Here is a 19,654-nt window from a genome sequence, read left to right as displayed (position 1 = left end):
TGACAGTCGAAAACCAGAATCAATACTCGGACTTTAAAAAAATTAAAAATGAGTGCATGTGTACTGACTGTGTTAATCAGGCTGCACGAGCTGAAAATGCTGTTAGTTCAGTTGCTGTTTCCATCATTTTTTTCCCATTTGCTCATCCATTTTAATAAGCCCAAACCCCGAGAGAGGGAGCATGTGAATCTGAATGTTGTTGATGACTCACAAAGTCCATGCCAAGCAGAATAGGAGGCGGCTCTGGGGAGCATCAACAGCCTCTGAAGGTCACTCTACGCTGTTACCATGACAGCGCCGGCCTCCCTCGGTGAGGTTGTTGCTGTTTTGTGTTGTGTTGTTGCGTAGCGTGATTTAAGAGGGGACCTGCCTTTGGGATGCGAGCGAATACTCCTGCTTGACACGTACGCACACAGGCGTACCCTGCCTCCCTTCTGCTCCTCATCAGCACTACAGAGTCAGCAGGGGAGAGGCAGAGGTGCTTGTTCAGCCCTGATCAGAGTCTCAGTCTGAGCTTTCCCCGGGGAGGACCACACACACAAGCGTCATCAAGCACAGTGGTTCCCAGCTGGTCCAGCCACTGGGTCCAGATTTCTCCTCAGTCATTAGTTTAAGGTCCACACATAAGAGAAATTACCACATATTCAGTTCTATGTCACAAATTGTAAATAACACTTGGGCTTCAAAAAGAAGTATAACATATTGGAAGAATAAAGTGCAATTAGTTAAAACCAGGAGTATTTCTAGGGTTTGAGGAAAAAGGGGGCTTAGTCCGGACCTCTGTAGGAAAAAAAAATCTCCACAAATTCGCGGGTGCGCGGCTTTGGAAAGGCAATTGGCATTTTTTTTAAATGTATGGGGAATTTTTTTTCTTTTTAACTTTTTGGTGTTTTTTTTTCTTTTTTTCTCTAAATTTCCTTATCTTTTAAATTTTTGGTTATTTTTAAAGAGAACATGCTTGCTAAACCCGCTAGCCTGCAAAAATAAAGATCCCATCATTTATCACAGCCAGAAACTGTAATAATACAAATTATTGTTGGATCCAAAAAACTTTTAAGGTATTGTAGGAAGGAGGTTAGAGGAACAACAGGAGAGCACACTTCAAAATAAAAGCTTTGATCTGCAGTTTCACTGCATTTCAAAATAAAGTGTGTTTTTCCAAACTTGACATGGTCGTGAGTTACTTGCATTGCATTCAGAATGAATCCGCAACCCACTTTTGGACTGCGACCCACCAGTCGGGAATCACTGATCATCCTCGGTGCGCAGGTGCCAAAGTGGCTGGAGTTTCACCTCTCGCTGCCGTCCTGCAGCATGTAAACAAAGTGTGATCACACGGAAAAGACAGACACGAACACCAGCCATCCATCTGTCACCTACTCTTACTCTGAAAAATGGCTGTCAACCGCCACCTCCGTCCTCTTTGTCCTTCCATTCATCCGTCAGCCATCACCACCCACGGCTGCCCGCCCTTTCTATGGAATATGTGCATCGGCAGACGGCTCACAGGTGGTTACTCGCCGAGAGGAGGAGTGCTGAGTTCATCCATAAATGCATGACTGTGCCCATGGCGGCTCGCTGGGGAGCTCACTTCATAGGAAATCCTAACAAGCCAATTATTCCTGTTAGGATTCATTTGACTCCTGCTAAAGGTGCTGGAGGGCTTGGACCTTGAATGCCTGGAAACCTCGCCTTGAGACTTGTTGCTCATGGAAAGAGAAAAAGATTAAAGGGACATTTCACCCCCAAATCAAAAATAGATATTTTTCATGTTAAGACTCATTTATACTCTCTTTACGTACGAAAAAACACACGTTCATAACTATGTCCTTTATGTTAGCATAGATAAAGCCGATACATGGCACTCGTTAGCAAAGTCAAAAGTTTCTGACAACAACAAACACCGACGGTGGAAGAGGTGATAATAATGTATGTTTTAAGGGAGGCAGCATCATAGACAGTGATGATCTGTGAGGCCAAAAAATACACTGTGACATGTGAACGACAGTAAATTCTTGTCACTACAGTTATTATTATTATTATTATTATTATTATTAATTTATTATTATTATTATTATTATTACATTGCCTTATTGATCTATTTTTATATCTATTTTATCATTCATTATTTTTTATTATTTAAATACATATTACTGTGATTTTGCGCCTTTAAAATGTTGGCTCCCCCTGCTGGGATGCACTGTAGCTGTGTTCACGTGTGGACTTATATTTAACTCCGCTGAAGAAGGGCGTCTGACCCGAAATGTCTGTTTGTCAAAAATAAAAAATGTCATAATCAGAGTACTTTTCTGATTTTGACTGCATTGATATCCACTTTGAGGATTCAGGACCAAGTCTCGTTATGCCATTTAAACAAAATCTTTACCATGCAATACTGTGATTTCTATAGAAAACTTTAAATTTTAGGCGATTTTTTTGTTGTTGTTGGTTTTATTATTTATCAAATGCATGTTTTCTTTAAAAATCACTAAAATGACACAATTTATTGCAGCCAGAAACTGTAAAAAAAGAGAAATTTTTGTTTCAAATTTCCAATGGTCCTTGAACACATCATGCGGGATGCTGAAATTATGTTTGTATAGAGTTTGAATCTTATGTGTCTGAAAAACGCTGGGCAAAGTGACAAGAAAAAAAAGAGCCCTTGAAAATACATGGAAAATCAGTGTGTAAAGTGTGTCAGATGTAAACTGTAACCTTAACTTGACTGGCTTACAGAAGCACTCAACCATGAGGTGATAATTCTTATTTTCACTTCTTTATGAATCATTACAACATTATTCTTATTTATTATCATTTTATTTTAACAGTATTGTTGGATGAAATTCAACAATGAGCATTTGTTGTCATAATGAGCTGTGTGCAGTTCACCGTCATTTGTTTTCACAACTCATGCTGCCAACTTTTGTGCAGCTTTAATACCAACTGTCCAAATGTCTTCTTTCAAACTAAACACTCGCCAGCTGCTACAGAATAAAACAATTAAAAAAGTGTCTGTGACTCTTAAATGTGTGCGTGTGCTTGAGTCCAATACTCTGCTGTGATCCTCTTTTCTTTTTCATTTATTGCTTGAGTTGTAGTTGCTTCACTGGAGCGAAACGACACAGACATTCAACACGTTTTGCTGGGAGGGAGCATCATGGGCAAGGTGACACATGGCTGAAAAGGTCATTCTCCATGTGGTGCTACCCATGATGCCATACTAGCAGGAGTCATCCACTGGGCGCACGATGGTACTGTATAGATCCAGGAGAAGTAGCCCTCAGGAAGTCATGTGATATTCTGACCTTTAACACAAAGAAAAGCCTTTTGTTTGCCTTATTGCAGCCAACTGGGTCTGGATTTCTCCTTTGTCATTAGTTCAAGGTCAGCACATAAGAGAAAGTACCACATGTTCAGTTTTATTTCACGAACTGTTAATAAAACATCAGCTAAAAACAAAATGAAATAAAACATATTGCAAGAACAGAGTGCAATTTGTTAAAAGCAGGAATGTTTCCAGGGTTTTAGGACATAGCCCGGAGCTTCGTAGGAAAAAAATTAAAAAGAAATTCTTCCAAACACATTGGCCGCAGGTTTTGAGGGCAAGTTTTTTTTTCTTTTTTTGGCAATTTTTTTTTAAAAATTTGTTTGTGATTTTCTTCTTCTCTAAAAGTTTTTACTTATTTTTTGTTTTGTTTTTTCATCTTTTTAAATTTTGGGTTATTTTAAAGAAAACATGCCTTCTAAACTCATAGGCCCGTCAAAATAAACATCAACAAAAATGACAGTTTATTACAGCCAGAAACTGTAAAAATATAAATTATCGTTGGATTTTCAAATTGAACACATCATGTAGGAGGAACATTTCATGCATTTTCCTCAGTTCACTCTAGGGAGGCTCTAGGAAAAATATTTGTAACTTCAGGAAGGGTAAAAACAAAACCAAGTCAACCTCTGATAAACAAAGACCAGCCCCCGTTTCTCAGATATATTCGGGTCACCTTGACAGGATGTTGATATATCCCGAATGATCCGAAAATCTGGCTGTCTCATCAGATGTTAAAATCGCTGCCAGTGCACAAGAGACCTCTGTAACTCTGGCATCCATCACCATGAAAAAGGTCATCTTGACTGTGGCACACGGAGTGAAAGCAAAAGAGAGCAAGCAAGAATGGCCTGGAACAGCATATTTCCTTCTCTGGTTTACATAATGGCTGGCTCTGAGAGGGGATATTGCAGGAAACAATGTGAAACAGCAGTGTTGATGGTTTTGAAACTCCTCTCCAAAGCCATTAGTGATTAGATAAAGAGTGTAGATGGACTTGTAATGATGCTCTCTCGCATGTTCTCTCTCTTTATTCCTCGCCTCAGACAGATGAAAGACAGTGAGAGCCTCTCAGGGCCTTTTTTGTGGACATTATGTCACCTTTACAGGCACTGTATGGCCAATCTACCACCTGCAATTGCACCTGTCTGCTTTGATCACCGGATATTTGTAAGAAAAAGCAACTTAAATAATGTAAGGGGCTGAAAAAGACAAAGCTAGTTTCAAAACTGTGGTATATTTGACTGACACCACAAAGTCCAATCAGAGTCAGTAATTTGGATGCTAATAGCATTTTGTTTCATTATTCATTTTTGAACTTAAATTAACCTTTTGAAAATAATGACACATTTTTTGGTGCTACGTTTAGATGCTTTTCACAGGCATTTAACTTTTTGAAACTTCAGCAAACTGGTTTTTATGTCTTTAAAAAACATGGGGAAAAAAGGCAATGACCAACATAATAATAATATCATTATATGTATTCATTATATGTATGTGTATATATATATATATATATATATACACACACACATCTTGCCAAGTTGCTCATTGCTTTTATTCCCATGTTTTTGAAATAAATGAATGTGTCTGTGCAACTTTCTGTGACCACACACAGGATATTAATAATAATGATAATAATAATAATAACAACAATAACAATAATAATAATAATAATAATAATAATAATAATAATAATAATGATAATAATAATAAATACTAAAAAATTACATATAATTACCACAATATCTGTCTATCTATCAACTGTAGCACAATCCTCACAAATCTCTCTCAATTTAATCAACACAACACCGCATTTCCCCGGTGCCGAAATTGCGGTCTCCAGTTTTCGGCACACCTCTAATGCGTCACATCCGTCCTGTCAGACGGTCTGTAGCCTGTGGCAGGTGAACAGCTGTCACCGTTGTCTTTTCTAAACTTCACTTGTTATTTGAGTTAGAAAAACTTGCTGTCACATTTTATGTTTATGTGCCGTTTATTAAGTGAATTCGCCGGCTAACAACGTTAAAATGTCGTTTCGGGAGGACTTTCTGGAAGAAGTAACCGTGGTTGTCGTGCTCCCCCTGCTGCTAACGTTAGCTTGACCACTATGCTAATTAGCCTAACTGCTATGCTAATTAGCTTAACCACAATGCTAATTAGCTTCACCGCTATGCTAATTAGCCTAACCCCTACGCTAACTAGCTTAACCGCGTCACTTACTAGATTCGCTGCTATGCTAATTAGCCTAACCGCTACTCTCACTAGCCTAACGGCAGTGCTAATTACCCAGCCTTACAACTTCGATGTTAGCAAGCTAACGAGCTAACTAAGGTCAACTGCCAATAACGCACTTCAAACCAGAAGCCGGAGTTTTCCTGTTCAGCTGATACCAGCCCTTCCTGGAGGATTTATCAAGATATCAACAGCATAACAACACCAAGGTAAGAATATGGTTTGTGTGCTAACAGCCTTAACTCACTTAGTATTTGTTGAGTTGTTGGTTAAAATAATTGATATTAGTATGCTAGCTTTAGCCTGTGTTATTGCTCGTTGCTGGACTGGTTTAAATATAATTTAATGCTTAAATGCTATCTACATAATTGAATTTCAAGTGTGATTTACTTTCTCTTTTGCTCTTTGCTTGCTGTATGGCACTTATTGTGTTGCTTATATATTGAAAACATGATATTGAGCATTATTTATATGTTAAGATGATGTATTGTGTAAGTAATGTATGTAAGTTGAAATACAGTACAGACTTTGCTCACTCTTTCCTTTGCATTTGCAGCCCCTCTTTTGCCACTGACTTTTCTTGTCATATAGCATTTTATAAATCATATCTTTACGTCTGAATCCACCTGTGTGCTTTTAACTCCTCTAAGTTGATGTTTATTATCACACTCCTACATCTTTGCTACGCTCTGTGTTTGCTTGTTTGGAGTGACAAAATCATGGCGTTTCTATCAACTCTTTTCTATTCACATAAAGTAACCTGCTCCTCATAAATTGGCCACCGAACTGTGAGTTTTTTCAACCCAAGCCCTCTTGAGTTTGAATCGCTACTGTGATTATGTTAGACCACGTAGAGACAAACACCTAACTATTGATTTGACACAGCGGTTTTCTTTCCTTCTTACAGTGCATCGGCTTTTTTCTCCTCCGCACAATCACAAATGACCTCACCTCATCTATGTGCTTTCACTTTCTTTCCTTCAATTTTCTTCCCCAATTCAGATATCAGTGTTATTCTCTCCAAAGTGAATCTCACTAGCCACTTCTCACCACTTGGGAACACTGTAATTTTCAAAAATCACTCCTTTTCAAAAAAATGCATTTAAAATGTTGGTATCGGGACTTTGGTATTCGTAGGAGATTGCTGCTTTTGGAACAAATGTGCATCGGTGCATAATAAAAACACACTTATTGTCCCTAATTAAAAAACTTAAAATTGAGAGGAACAGTAATTTGACATTTGCTGCCAGATTGTTTCTTTATTTGCAATTTATTCGAAACTGGAGCAATTTATGTGTGAAATGATATTCTTGCTTTGTGAATAAAAAGCATGAGTTTGCCAGTTGTTGGAAATGTAAAACTTCTAATAGTCTTTGGCATTTTAGTGGTGGGACAAAATGTCAGTACTGCGAAAACCAAAAGTAGATAGTGAACATGATATTTTCATGGTCATGCTGACTTTATACCCCCTTTCATGTAAGTTTCAATGCCTATACCTGTCACAGATATGAAGAAATATATACATACATCTGTTTTGCTTGACCTTTCCTGTCTTTGCTTCAAAATAAAAGCCCCCTGACAATGTTTCTGTTGATAGAACCCCATCAGTTGATAACACAAGGCATTTTATTGTGAATTATTTTCAGGACTGTGTTGATGACAATACAGTGGCTTACTGGGCTCCATAAATAAGTGGCATATGTGCCTTTAGTTGTTGAAATACAGAAGTTACAGTGATGTATCATAGATGAATTGTCTTGCACTGCATTGATTATCACAGGATCACAATATTGTGATAGTATAGTTATTTTCAGCTAGTATTGCGATAGTATTGTATCAGGAGTCCTTTGACACCCAACCTGATGGCATGTTATGCTGAAATTAGAAAACCACTCGTCCTAAAGACATGCATACACTTTACAGAGTTATTACTGGGCTGTTTAACATTACTAATGGATGTTTTCAGGGTTTGGCAGTTCTCTCAATATACTCCCCATGTAATGTCCATTCTTTGCAGCTGCTGCAGCCTGCATCAATCACTTTATGAGAAAAGTGCTTTAGCAGGAAACAGCATTTAGCTTGCACAGCCAAAGTGTTGGGCTGGACAAAAAGATGGAGTGCTTCACTCTCAAACAGTTTAGTGGAAGCTGCAGATTCGCAAGGGTACTTCCATTACTTTTAATCGTGTTAAGCAGCCAGAGGATTGCAGTGCATGCTGGGAGATGGGTCTATAGGATCCGAGGACTGCACAGAAGTGGAATCTGTAGGATAAGCTCAGCTTGGAGTGTATGGGGATGGAGCTATAATGGCATTGTACAATGGCACCTAGCTGCAGGCGCAGAATAGTGAGTGCAGGGGAACACGTGATGTCACAGCGGGCCCTCATCTGCTTTTCAAATGATAAGCCCCTCTCAGCCTCTTTTACCACGTGTGAAAGGAGGCTATAAACAGGCCGAGACGTGCCGAATAATCGACCTTCCTTCATCTTTTCTACAACTTAAACGATCTCAAGCCTAAAACAAGAGCTGTTTGATTCACAGTCAAGTGAGGCAAATGTGGCTGTGGGGAAAGCCACTCGACCATCGGCTCCAGTCAGTATGCACCTCCATCTTGAGGTAGTGTAACACATTAAAGTGCCACAGAGATAGTCATACATATATAAGGCAATAAAGTGCAAGTAAAAAAAAAGGAGGGGGCACAAATAATTTCTTTCTTCACAATAATAGATTTCTACTGCTCCATCTATACTCCGGTAGTGTGGTGCAATGAATAAGCGAACACTATATTTTTTTCAACAGTGCTTCTAATGAATGGTCGAGCTCCAAAAAAAGAACATCTGTTTGTGGTGGTGGCAGATGTTTAAATCCTTGCAAACCGCCACAATAAAATGAATGTTTGGGAAACCCAACAGGCAGCGCCAAAGTGCGGCCTATGGTGAGTTACCATGCAGTGTCCTTGAAAGAGTTGCTGGTGATTTTAACAACTCATCCTGCAACTCCGAAGATGTAGCAGGATCAAGAACAAACCATGTTTAAAAAATGACTAATAAATCTACCTTGTACCCTGTACCTTGAAAGCGGCAGTAGCTGCTCCGTTTGATTCAGTGGCCATGTGTTGCTAAGCTAAAGATGGAGATTTTTTAACTTTTAGCGGTGAATTGCAGCCAGAGAGTACCCACAGCCAATTAGTAAAGTTCTGGGAGTCCTGTGACATGTTGACATATTTTACATAAAGATTCTGTCCACCTGAAACACATGAAAGTTCCCCCCACCGCAGAAAACTGTAATTACTGTGGCGAGCCACACTTTACCACTGCTTGGTTTGTTTTCGGCGTTAGAAAAAGGAGAAACTGAGTAAGTCCATACCATTGTATCGATACTGCGAAGTGAGCACTGAAACTGTTAAATATAAAAATAAACATAACTGTCAATACATATATTGATTTTATTCCCAACACTAATTTGTTGAGAGATAATAGTATGATAGCTTTTACACTAATGTTAAACAGCACGTCTTGCCTGGCTGAGTGAGCTGACATTCATGGCGACAATGCTATATTTTGATACAACAATCACAAATGACATGGCCAGTTGCATGGAGCTGCATTCAACAGAGCAGCTCACAATGGCAAAGAACAGTCTTTTTGGCCTTTTGCTGCATATTTGTTGAATACATAAGACTCTTCACCTGGTAATTTCATAGTACCTTTAAAATCTAACATTGTATTTCAGTGACTCATGTCTTTGTGTTGATTATAGGCCACCAAGATGACAGATTAATACACTTCAGTGGGCTGAGGAGTTAATATAGTAACCAAAACATGCTTGCATGATAGCACTTAAAGGCTATAATTTTCACTTATTTAAATGTTTGTCCAAACAGCACATCCATGTTTCCATAGGCTGCTTCGCCCAACTGGTAATGGCATTTCACTCCCTGAGAGCTTCAGTGTTATTGTAAAGCATTTTCCTGTTCACATTTTGATTATACTAGATTTTAATTTCCTTTTTGTATTACTGTGATTTTTTTAAATAAGGGTTGAGAGCCCATCTGTTGGAAAATGGGCTGAAATGAGACATGCTTGTTATTTCTGTAGTAAATGAGTACCAGAGCTGAGCCTGTTGTTCTCCTGAAAGCCTAACAGACAAAATGTGCAAAGTAGAAATGCCCTGCTAATGTCTCCTCTAATCTAAAGAATAGAGAGGAAGATTGTCTGTAGTTAACAGGAAATGCACTTTAATGGTAGTTAATGTGTGTGTCATGAGATGTGAGAACGGAGCAATACCTTACAATCAAATGCAGTCAAAAACTCCAGCCTTACAAAACTATAGTTATGAGGATAGAACATATTAGACGTTTTGTAAGTCTGTGTAGATTATGTTAGGACTGTTTTTGATCGTTACTGTATATTGCATGTAGGGGTGTGCGATATATCGGATATACTTGTGGTATTGTGGTTTGTTCCATGTGCGATATATAAAATAACTATATCGCAAAACACTGAGTATAAATTGTCATGTTGTTTTTATAAGCCACCTGCGTTTCATTTCTCTTGCTCTCTCCTTTAAATCTCTGCCTCTTTCAGACACACACACACAAATACGCACACAATGGCAGAGCTCCATACCGTCACTGTTAACATTTCGTTATCATGGAGCACTACTGCGATTTGTAGATAGTATTCATATATGACCTGGAGAGCTGTTAGGTTGTTTCCAGCTTACAAAGAATAAATTATCACATTTAAAGACCCTGTGGTTACAGTCTAACTGCGGTAACAGGTAGTGTGGGAAGGTAAGGCGTGTGTTTGTATTTGCAGAGCTTCGATTGTGACTGTTTAATCACATTTTGCGACCATGGAGCGCCATTACGACTAGGAAATCTTTGCAATATGTGAACTGGAGCACTGGTTGTTTGTTTCCAGCTTGCAGCGAGTGGATCCTCTTGGTTGAATGTGCCACGCTATCTGTTTTAACTGTCTACTAATTCTAACATTCAACTGTTTAACTGGACGCTTAAAGTCAACAGCAAAAACATCAGCACTTCTGGCCTGAGTCAGCTCTTTCAAAATTATAACCATGGGTACTGCTGTGATAAATGTTATTATAACAATACTTTTTGAAATTTCATTATAAAAGTACTTTATTTAGCTTCCTTGTAACGGTATTCTATTATATATTATTAGAACAGTAGTGTATTCAACTTTATTTAACTTTATTGTAACTGCAGTTCATTAATTAATTTAGTATTTTAGTAGTTAACATTAGTTTTAAGAACATTTAAAAATATCGAGATATATATTGCGTATCATGATATAGCCTTAAAAATATTGCAATATTATTTTAAAGCCAAATCACCCAGCTCTACTTACAACTAGCAGTCACAAAATTATTGGGTAGTTCACTGAAGTTATACAGCCCACTTCTTTCAACAAGACCATTATTTCTATCCAGATATCTCAGAACATCAGAGGGTCTCAGAGCTGCTCTTGAGAATGAAATAATGTCAGAGATTTAGTAAGACCTCAGAGGACAGAGCCAAAGAATTAGCGAGATTGCACCTTAGTGAAAAAAAGCAAAAGGTGTGAGTGTCTAAAGCTATACCAAATACTGTATACTGCAGTCTGCAGTCTTGCACGGGGCTAAAGTGAATATCGTAAAAAAACATTGTGGAAGCTAAATGCTGACATGACACCTGACCTTCAATTTTCTTTGCTCCTGCTGTTGTGACACTGTCAAAAAACTTTGAGGGAAAGAAAGTTTTAGATTACAGCCTTTCGACAGAGTGATGGCTCTTCCTCTTGGTCTGACTTTTGTTAGCGGGTCCACCTCCTTTTTCATTTTTCTGAGCTCTCTGAAACCATCGAGCCAAACTCTTTTCTCTGAGGTGGGGGAGTCGGGAAGAGTGGGTCTGTTGACCATGTCTGATAACCGTGGATGATCTGAGATGAAAATTACAGGGCAGAACCACCAGCCGTGTCAGGCAAGATGGCACGACAAAACCTTGCTGCAGAAAGTGGGGGAAAAAGTACCTAAATGAGCACATTTCAGTAATGATAGAAGTCTCTGTGTGTTATGTAATGAGCTAAATTATAGATAATACCGCCCAGGAAAATTATAGGCTGTCATTCGCTCCTGTCATCTCTACTTAACCATCCTGTGATTAATTGTTCTGGCCTTGAGATCAGCTCTGCTCCCTACAGGTGTGGATGGATGTGCTTTGCGATAAAGCTTTTTATTCTTTAGGAGAACATAATTGTTTTGCTCCGGTTTATTTAGAACACAGGTGGTAATCAAAACATTAATTGCAGAGTGATACTTCATAATTACACTACCTCCTTTGGACTTGTGCTGTGCCTCAAAATGTGCGACAAATAGCATTTCTTTGTTATGTTAATGTATGCTTAACTTTCTGAATAAATTAAAAGTAACAGGAGGGATTCCAGCAAAACTAGTGGCAATATTTCTCGTTAAGAATTATACTGTTTTCAGTACATCCTTCACATGCTTCACTGTGGCGTTTGCATGCATTTAAACAGCATAAATGCATGAATGAATTATTCAAACACCTTCAAGTGATCCACCTTCAAGCAGCATACAAACCATTCTAATTCATAATTTATAGAAGAGCTAAACAGTTCTGAAGCAGAGAATCTCCCCACTCCTTGGAGAATAAGTAACTTCGTCATTGTTTCTGAATAACTAAATCAAGCATCCGGGCTGTTTGCACATTATACATTACAGTGCAAAACAAAGTCAGTGGACAGTGTTAACAGATTGAACCATGTAAAGGCAAAAAATGATATATAATCATTTTAGTGGTAAATGCCAAGAGTAGTTGTTTGACACGGTGCAGTTACACATTGAAAAATGATCGAAGGATGGTCTTTACCCAAAACTGGGATGTCTTCAGTAGAAAGATGCAAATTATTTTGTAACTGGCGTCACGTGACCAAAGTAATACAGAGGAAAAGGGCTGCGGCATTCAACTGATCAAAAAATGCTTCTGCTGGTGGGAGACGCATGCTGCGTTCAAATGGGGTTGTGTTTACTATGTTCTAGAGCTGGATGATATAACAATTATTGTAACTGTAGCTGTTGTTCATTTAATATTTTTTCATTTTAGTACGTTACATTAGTTTCAAGGAGATTTTAAAATATCACAAAATATTGCGTATTGTGATATTTCCCAAAAAACATTGCAAAATTATTGCAAAGCCATATCGCCCAGTCCTAGTTCCATGTTGTTTTGCAATTTGCGACTGCCAAAAAAAAATGCCAGCATTGATAAAAGGAACCGATAAGTTCAGAGGCATGATATTGCAATGGTTTGGATAATGTGGAAGCAGTTATTAACTGAAATAGGTTCTCAAATCTTATCCCTAACTACCCACATTGTTATGTTACAAAGCTGGTTGAAAATTGGCAAAGCATCCCTTTCAAAGAGTGCTGGGACAACAGAATGACTGGAGAAACCATTTTTTGAGTGCATTTATTAAACACAGTTGTTTGTTTCCATCAGTGTTCACCAGGGAATCGTAAAAATGTATGTGGATAAATTCTGTCTGATTTGATAAGGAAATGTTACTCAATCCGTCCTGAGATCCACAGGATGCTCGTTCATTTGTTCCAGGCTGGGAGCTGTGGATCTATAACATGTTGTACCAGTAGCCTACAGCTGTGAGACTCACTTGCACTGACATCACGTGACAGCCTTACTAAAAATAACCATCTCTCCAACGCATGAAGAGGATGATACTGGGACTAAGAATAGGCCCAGTGGAGAGAAACGACATGATAGTAAATCATCAGTGAAGCAATGGTTGCAGCGCAGAGACAGGATTTAATAATTTGGCCTTGAAACAACACGATATCAGCAAAGCCTGTGACAGACTAATTTGCTCGATACAGCTGCTGCTTGGTATCTGTCAGGTATACATGTTGCTAATTGACTGGAGAAAGGAATGGTAGAATCACACTGTAATCCTAGAGGGCTGGGTAAACAAAGGCATGGCGTTTTTGGCATTTAACTGGTGCTTTTATCGGCTTTTCCATGCTGACCTAGAGAAGAATAAAATTAGAACACTAGAATCATAGCATCAATCAAACAATTGAATCTAGATGAGTGCATTCAAGCTATGTCTCCACATAACAATGGATCATTTGCTTTTAATCTGGAAAAATAAAAAACCTAAAAGGCTAAGTAGAGACAATCAAGGGGTTGTTGGTACCCATTGAGTTTAGGGGAGAAGACAGATGCTCAGATATGTAGGGTAGGGCCTTGACCTTGAGGTAAAGAGCATTTTGTCTCTTTGCAGGCTTGGATGAAGCAACAGTGGTGTGGATTAATTGCTGACTTCTAGTCAAGGGACTTTGGGAGTACACTGACCTGGAAGAAAGAAGGGAAGTTAAGAATTGGTCATCTGGGTGTTGGAGTGGGTGTAGATAAACATTAAAGAGTAAATAGTGATAGTTAAAGAGTGTTTTTTAAATTCACAGTTTCAGTTTGTGCAACTTGAGGGTTACCCGCCTAATGCTGCTGTGCATAACCTTGTGAGAAGAAATCTCTGTTACTATCCAGAGTCATTTTTATAGAGGTTCTTTGGATGTATAAAACCCAAAGCATGTAACCACTTGCGCCAGATTTCTAGGATTATGGCAAAGCAGTACAGTCTGGAGGTGTTTTTGCAGCGAGTCTGCAGTGCCATAAGATGTTGCTCCGAATCCCAAACTTTCACTTTAAGGTCCAAGAATAATATAGCTTTGTAAAGACAGATCAGCAGTGTCCATCACAGAAACTAGATGTCCTCTGAATGTGTTTTGAGGACGAAACTGTGCCACTAAGATTGTCTGACAAAGATAAACTGACTGTTCTCCTTATGTATTGACAGTAACACTGTATGATGTATGAGATTGCATCATTCTAAGACTTAAGCACCACCATTTTTCTTCCAGAGCATGTCATTTGGTATCAGCACTACATGCATTGATTCATTTCATGTATGGGCATGATTTGTTGCCCTTGGGTGAGCAGAGAAAAGATCTCATGTATCAAGGATCATTTCACATGGGATTGAACCACCGTGCAGCATATCAGTGCATCTAACAACCAGCCTATATATTACCCTTTAAGGCACTTAATGTGGAGTCGGCTGCCCTGTCACTGCGAGGCAGACAGCCGCCATCTTGGCTCCCATTTGTAGACGATGTGCTCTCAGGCAAACATGCTAGCCCCATTTATCAAGCACCTGAAAATAGCTGGGCTGACGGACAGGTCGATGTATGATCATAGGTGTTATCATGTGTTGGTGTGGAGGGCGTTAGTGCATGGCTGGCCCAAACATCTCCGGGGCAAGATGGGCGATAAGACCTGTTGGAGGTCTGGACGAGCTGATAAGAGGAAGTGGCTCACCTTCTACTTGAATGACCCCTGAGAGGATCAGGGGTCATTCAAGTAGAAGGTGAGCCACTTCCTCTGATCCTCTCAGGGGTGCTGCGGTCAAGGACATCGGTGTTTATGTTGAGGGTTTTTATTTGTAGACATCACCTCAGTACGTTTATTTTTAAATGTCTTAATGACCTAAGCATACACGACTGCATATCATAAAATGTAGGATACCTGCTCCCCTGTGTGTGACAGACTAGATGTGTAGTCAGTGATGCGCTCAGTGTATTTAGAGAATTACCTTACCATGTCTCAGCTTTAAGCTAATCTCCAGAACTCAATTTTGCCATAACAATAGAAACCATTAGCTGGCTCAGTGATGGGAAAACATTACAGGATTTTTACCCCCTCAGGATTCTTGGATTAGTTAAGTGCCAAAACTGCTGTCTTCAATTTATAAACATTACATAACTTCAGATGTTTTTTTTTTTATCTTAGAAGTTTAAATAGTTCTTGCCATGATTGGATCTAACTGTTATAGATTTTTATCCTCTACGGCAGGGATACTCAACTTACTTTTCTTGGGGGCCACTTTTGCAAAATGACAGGAGGCCAGGAACCAGTCACAGCAACCCCTTGTAAGTGTCTAGGATTTTAGGACATTTCTTCGATTTTAGAATGGTTCTAGGATTAACGAACGTTTCCATGATTTTAGGACAGATTTTAGGTACATCAGGGGCTTAGCTAGGACCTCTGACAGGGTTGTAGGGGATTCTCTGCTGGCACTTGTGAATCACTATTTTTTTGTGAATTAGAAAGTGGTTGGGTGCACACCTGGCACCCTGTCGGGGGCCAGCTTTGGCCCGTGGGTGAGAATCACTACTGTACGGATTAAGCTGTGATACAGAATTCTAGAAAAATAGGGTGACAAAACCTCTGAGGCTCTCCCACTTTTCGTCTGTCAATAAATGAAAATAATTTTATATTATTAATATTTTATTTACATGAAGTTTTACAAGGTGCAACTCTCGTGATTCAGGGTGGTTCTGGTAATTTTTTGTTTCTGGTTGTGGAATGATTGATGCCTTCCAAAGCAGAGTCTACTGGAAATGAGTAACTGATGCCTTTTGACTGTAATCACCATGAGAGCAATAGTGGCAAAGACAGCACCTCCATTGATTCCTATTGATTCCTTTTCGCCTTAAATAACTTTGATCACTTAAAACGGCTTCACAAAATGAATGACCTGGCTGTGAGTATCCAGCTACCACCTTTAAATCATTTGTTTCTGCTAAAGCAAAAATTTAAATATGAATAATGACTTGACAAGGTAGCAGTTTCGTAATCATGGAGTGTTGTGGAGAAACTTTATTGATCTCACCTGCTGCTTTGATTGAGAATCACAGACAGTGTGATTGAAAACGTTGTGTAACAAATCTTTATTTGATTTTTGAATCTGAGCCCAGAGGTCCTCTAATTGCCATCTTTGCCATGAAAATGCAGGCGGAGGGTTTAAGTGATGGCAGGGTAGGTAAAATCAATATAAGAAGATTAGTCCACCCAACAGCATACAAAACATCACTTAGAGCTGTTTACTCGCTTAACAGATCTGGGAAATTGGCAGACATGTTTGAGAGTTTAAGCTCTTAATTTGAATTTCAACAGGCCTGTTACCCAGACTGCCTTATCAAAAATGTCATTGATTATGTCCAGTTTTTTCCACGTTACTCGATTGCAAAAGCCACATTCTAATTGAATGTTGTCTCTAACAGGATGGAGACATATTTTTTATTTTATTATTTTTTCCGTCAACAATAGCTGAGGCCTGAGGCAAATGTTTTAAGTCCCAAAATAATAATATCCCAAAAATCCCTTGAAGGATTTTTTTTTCAAATCTGGCACAAATAATCACTTGGGCTCAACAATAAACTAATTTAATTTCAGTGGTCAAAGGTCCACGTCACTGTGACCTTGCATCTGTCTTCCTCTTGTACACTCGTCATCTCAAGAACACCTTGAGGTAATTTCTTCAAATTTGGCACAAATGTCCATTTAGACTCAAGGTTAAATGTCACGGTCATGGTGACCTCATTAAACATGTTTTTGGTCATAACTCAAGAATTCACACACTTAAATTTCACACAAATGTCAGGAACAGAGGGAGAGACATTGGGTCAGATACTGCATTAGTGACATTAATCTTGAAACTGTGCTAAAATAGATTATACAGATCTTCTGTGCTGCTGGGGGGACGTTATGTATGAAGTGTCTGTGTTTTCACTGACATGGATGTAAACTGTAGGTGCAACTTGACCGGGGCACAGAGTATACAACTGCATGGTGATATTTCTAGTTTCATCCTTTTTTTTTTTAGATGAGGAGCATTTTACCTGTCTGTCATCCTACTGTTTGTTGACCTAATATGCAGCTGCTGACCATTGAGTTGACCATTAATTATGTATGACATTTTTTCTAGAGTATGACTACAGTCTGTGATCTTTCAGTCCATGAGCTGACCATGGTGGTATTTTTCATCCAGTTCTGATGATTTTTTTCTTTGTAATCACATCTTGAGATGTGTAATTTTTTGGGGGGAGTTTGCTCATTTCCATGCAGATTTGTTTTGCGCTTCCATGTTCTGTCACCTCTATTTGTCACCCATCTTGCCTGCTCCTGAGCATCGTCATCTGCAGCGGGTCTAGCCTTGTCATCTGGCCGTTAACAATCAGGCGAGCTGACAGCCACCCACCATTTACCCATCAAGCTTTTCTCTACATGCACATGCATTAATTTGAAGAAAGATGCAACTCTAAGCTCGATCCACATGCATAACAACACACACTCCTCCATCCTCTCCTCCAGTGTAAGTGGGTGAGGGGAGAACGGGTTGGTGGATGCTGGGATGACACACTGGCGCATGAGTGTCACATCATCCATCAGTCTGTCACAGGCTGTCGCCCAGCTTCTCCCAGAGATGCTGTCGATCTGTAAACAAGAGAGAGAAACACCAGGCTTCCCGGGGCGCCATGCGTGCAGACAGTCAGGGCAGGGCAAGCCTCCCTCTCTCTCTCTATGAATCACACACTGGCAGAGGGCTGATTTCACCAAAGTGGGGTTTTGATCCACACAGCCAGGTGTAGATGACTAATGCCTCTGAAGAATACTGCTTATAAGCAACCGGCCGTGTCGAAAGCATGAAAACAATCAACGGCCTTTGTGACATTTTCTAATGAGGGGATAACATCGACTGGGAGAAACTGACAACAGGAGTTTTTCCGCTTCAGCACCTTGAAAAAGAGCAGTCTGATTGGTCGGATGGAGTAAATAATTAAGAAGGGTGTCAGCTATAAGCCAGCGTACTTAAACGGTCATTGTGCTGTGTTTAAATGGCATGTAATAGGGGTGGGCAATATGGTCCTAAATTAATATCATGATGTTTCAAGGCATTTTTGGGTTATATTCTTGATGATATGATAAAATTACAGAGAATTATTATATTATTCATTTCAAGAGCATAAAATTGCTACAAAATAGTAATAATAACAATAACCATTTGCCTTCAAATGTTTTGTAAAATCTAAACAATTTTTTTTCAATTATTTCTTTGGTTTGAAAACAACAGTTACAGATTCTTTATATAATATGAATTGTTCAGGTGAATTGTTAGGCTAATTGTTCAATATCATTATCATTATCATTTCATATTATGAGTGGAACATAATGACACCATGTCCCACAAGAGAGCGAGTGTCTAACTATCATGTAGCGTTGTGTAACACCAGCGCTCTGTGTCCACACCGAATTCCTTAAATATGCACCTTTGTTACTTCATGTAAACTAACTACGGAGCTATCAGCTTTGCGCTCGAGATCAGGCCTCAGAAAGCCAGTCAGCCAGTAAGGACAGCTCTTTTGTTGGCTTCAAGTCCAAAATGTTGTCGTTGGTGCAGTTTTAGTGTTTTTAATAGTCTTACTCTGTCATCTCCTCTCAATGCCCCAACAAGTAGAAAAACGTGCGCTTCTCTCCCCCCTCCACTGAAATTTGATCTCTCATGCTGCAGATACCTAGTGCCTTGGCTTGCAGTAAATTACACACCATTTATGTGACACTAGTTGCTCCATTGCTAAGTGTACAAACATGATATATTAATCACGCTGTCGTATTGCATATTACTAATGCAATTCGAACTGGATTTAGTGCTGTGACTTAGGCTACTTTTAAAATTGGCCAAATGTGACACGATCACACATGTCGATTCAGTCGGTTTGCATATATAATACCGGTTTATGCTCGTTTGCTGGACTGGACCAGCAAAACTGGAAATCGAACTCTGAGACCCACCTCCAGATAAGCCGATGAAATTGGATGGATGGATGGATTGATGAATATTGACCAAATTATTATTGATGTTGAAGTAATGACACGAGTAAGATGGATTTTATTGATTGGGACCATTCCTGTAACTGCTGCCAGATCGCAGGTGTGTGTGATGTAATTGGCTGCTGATGGCCACATTCAAAACCATCCCGGCACCCTTTCATCACTCACTGAGCCGAGCAGTAATCAGTTATCTGCTGTATGGTGGAAGATGGGGGAAGGGACTCGGTCCTTCTTTACCCCTCTAATTATTTTCCCCATCACATGATTAATAATGTCACTTTGATTTTGTTCTGAGTCCACGAGATGAGAGACTCTGTGACAGAGGACACT

Source organism: Plectropomus leopardus, chromosome 22, assembly GCF_026936395.1.
Source record: "Plectropomus leopardus strain MGB_pleo_1.0 chromosome 22, ASM2693639v1, whole genome shotgun sequence".
In the NCBI taxonomy this organism is placed as follows: Eukaryota; Metazoa; Chordata; class Actinopteri; order Perciformes; family Serranidae; genus Plectropomus; species Plectropomus leopardus.
This window is presented reverse-complemented; position numbering follows the sequence as displayed.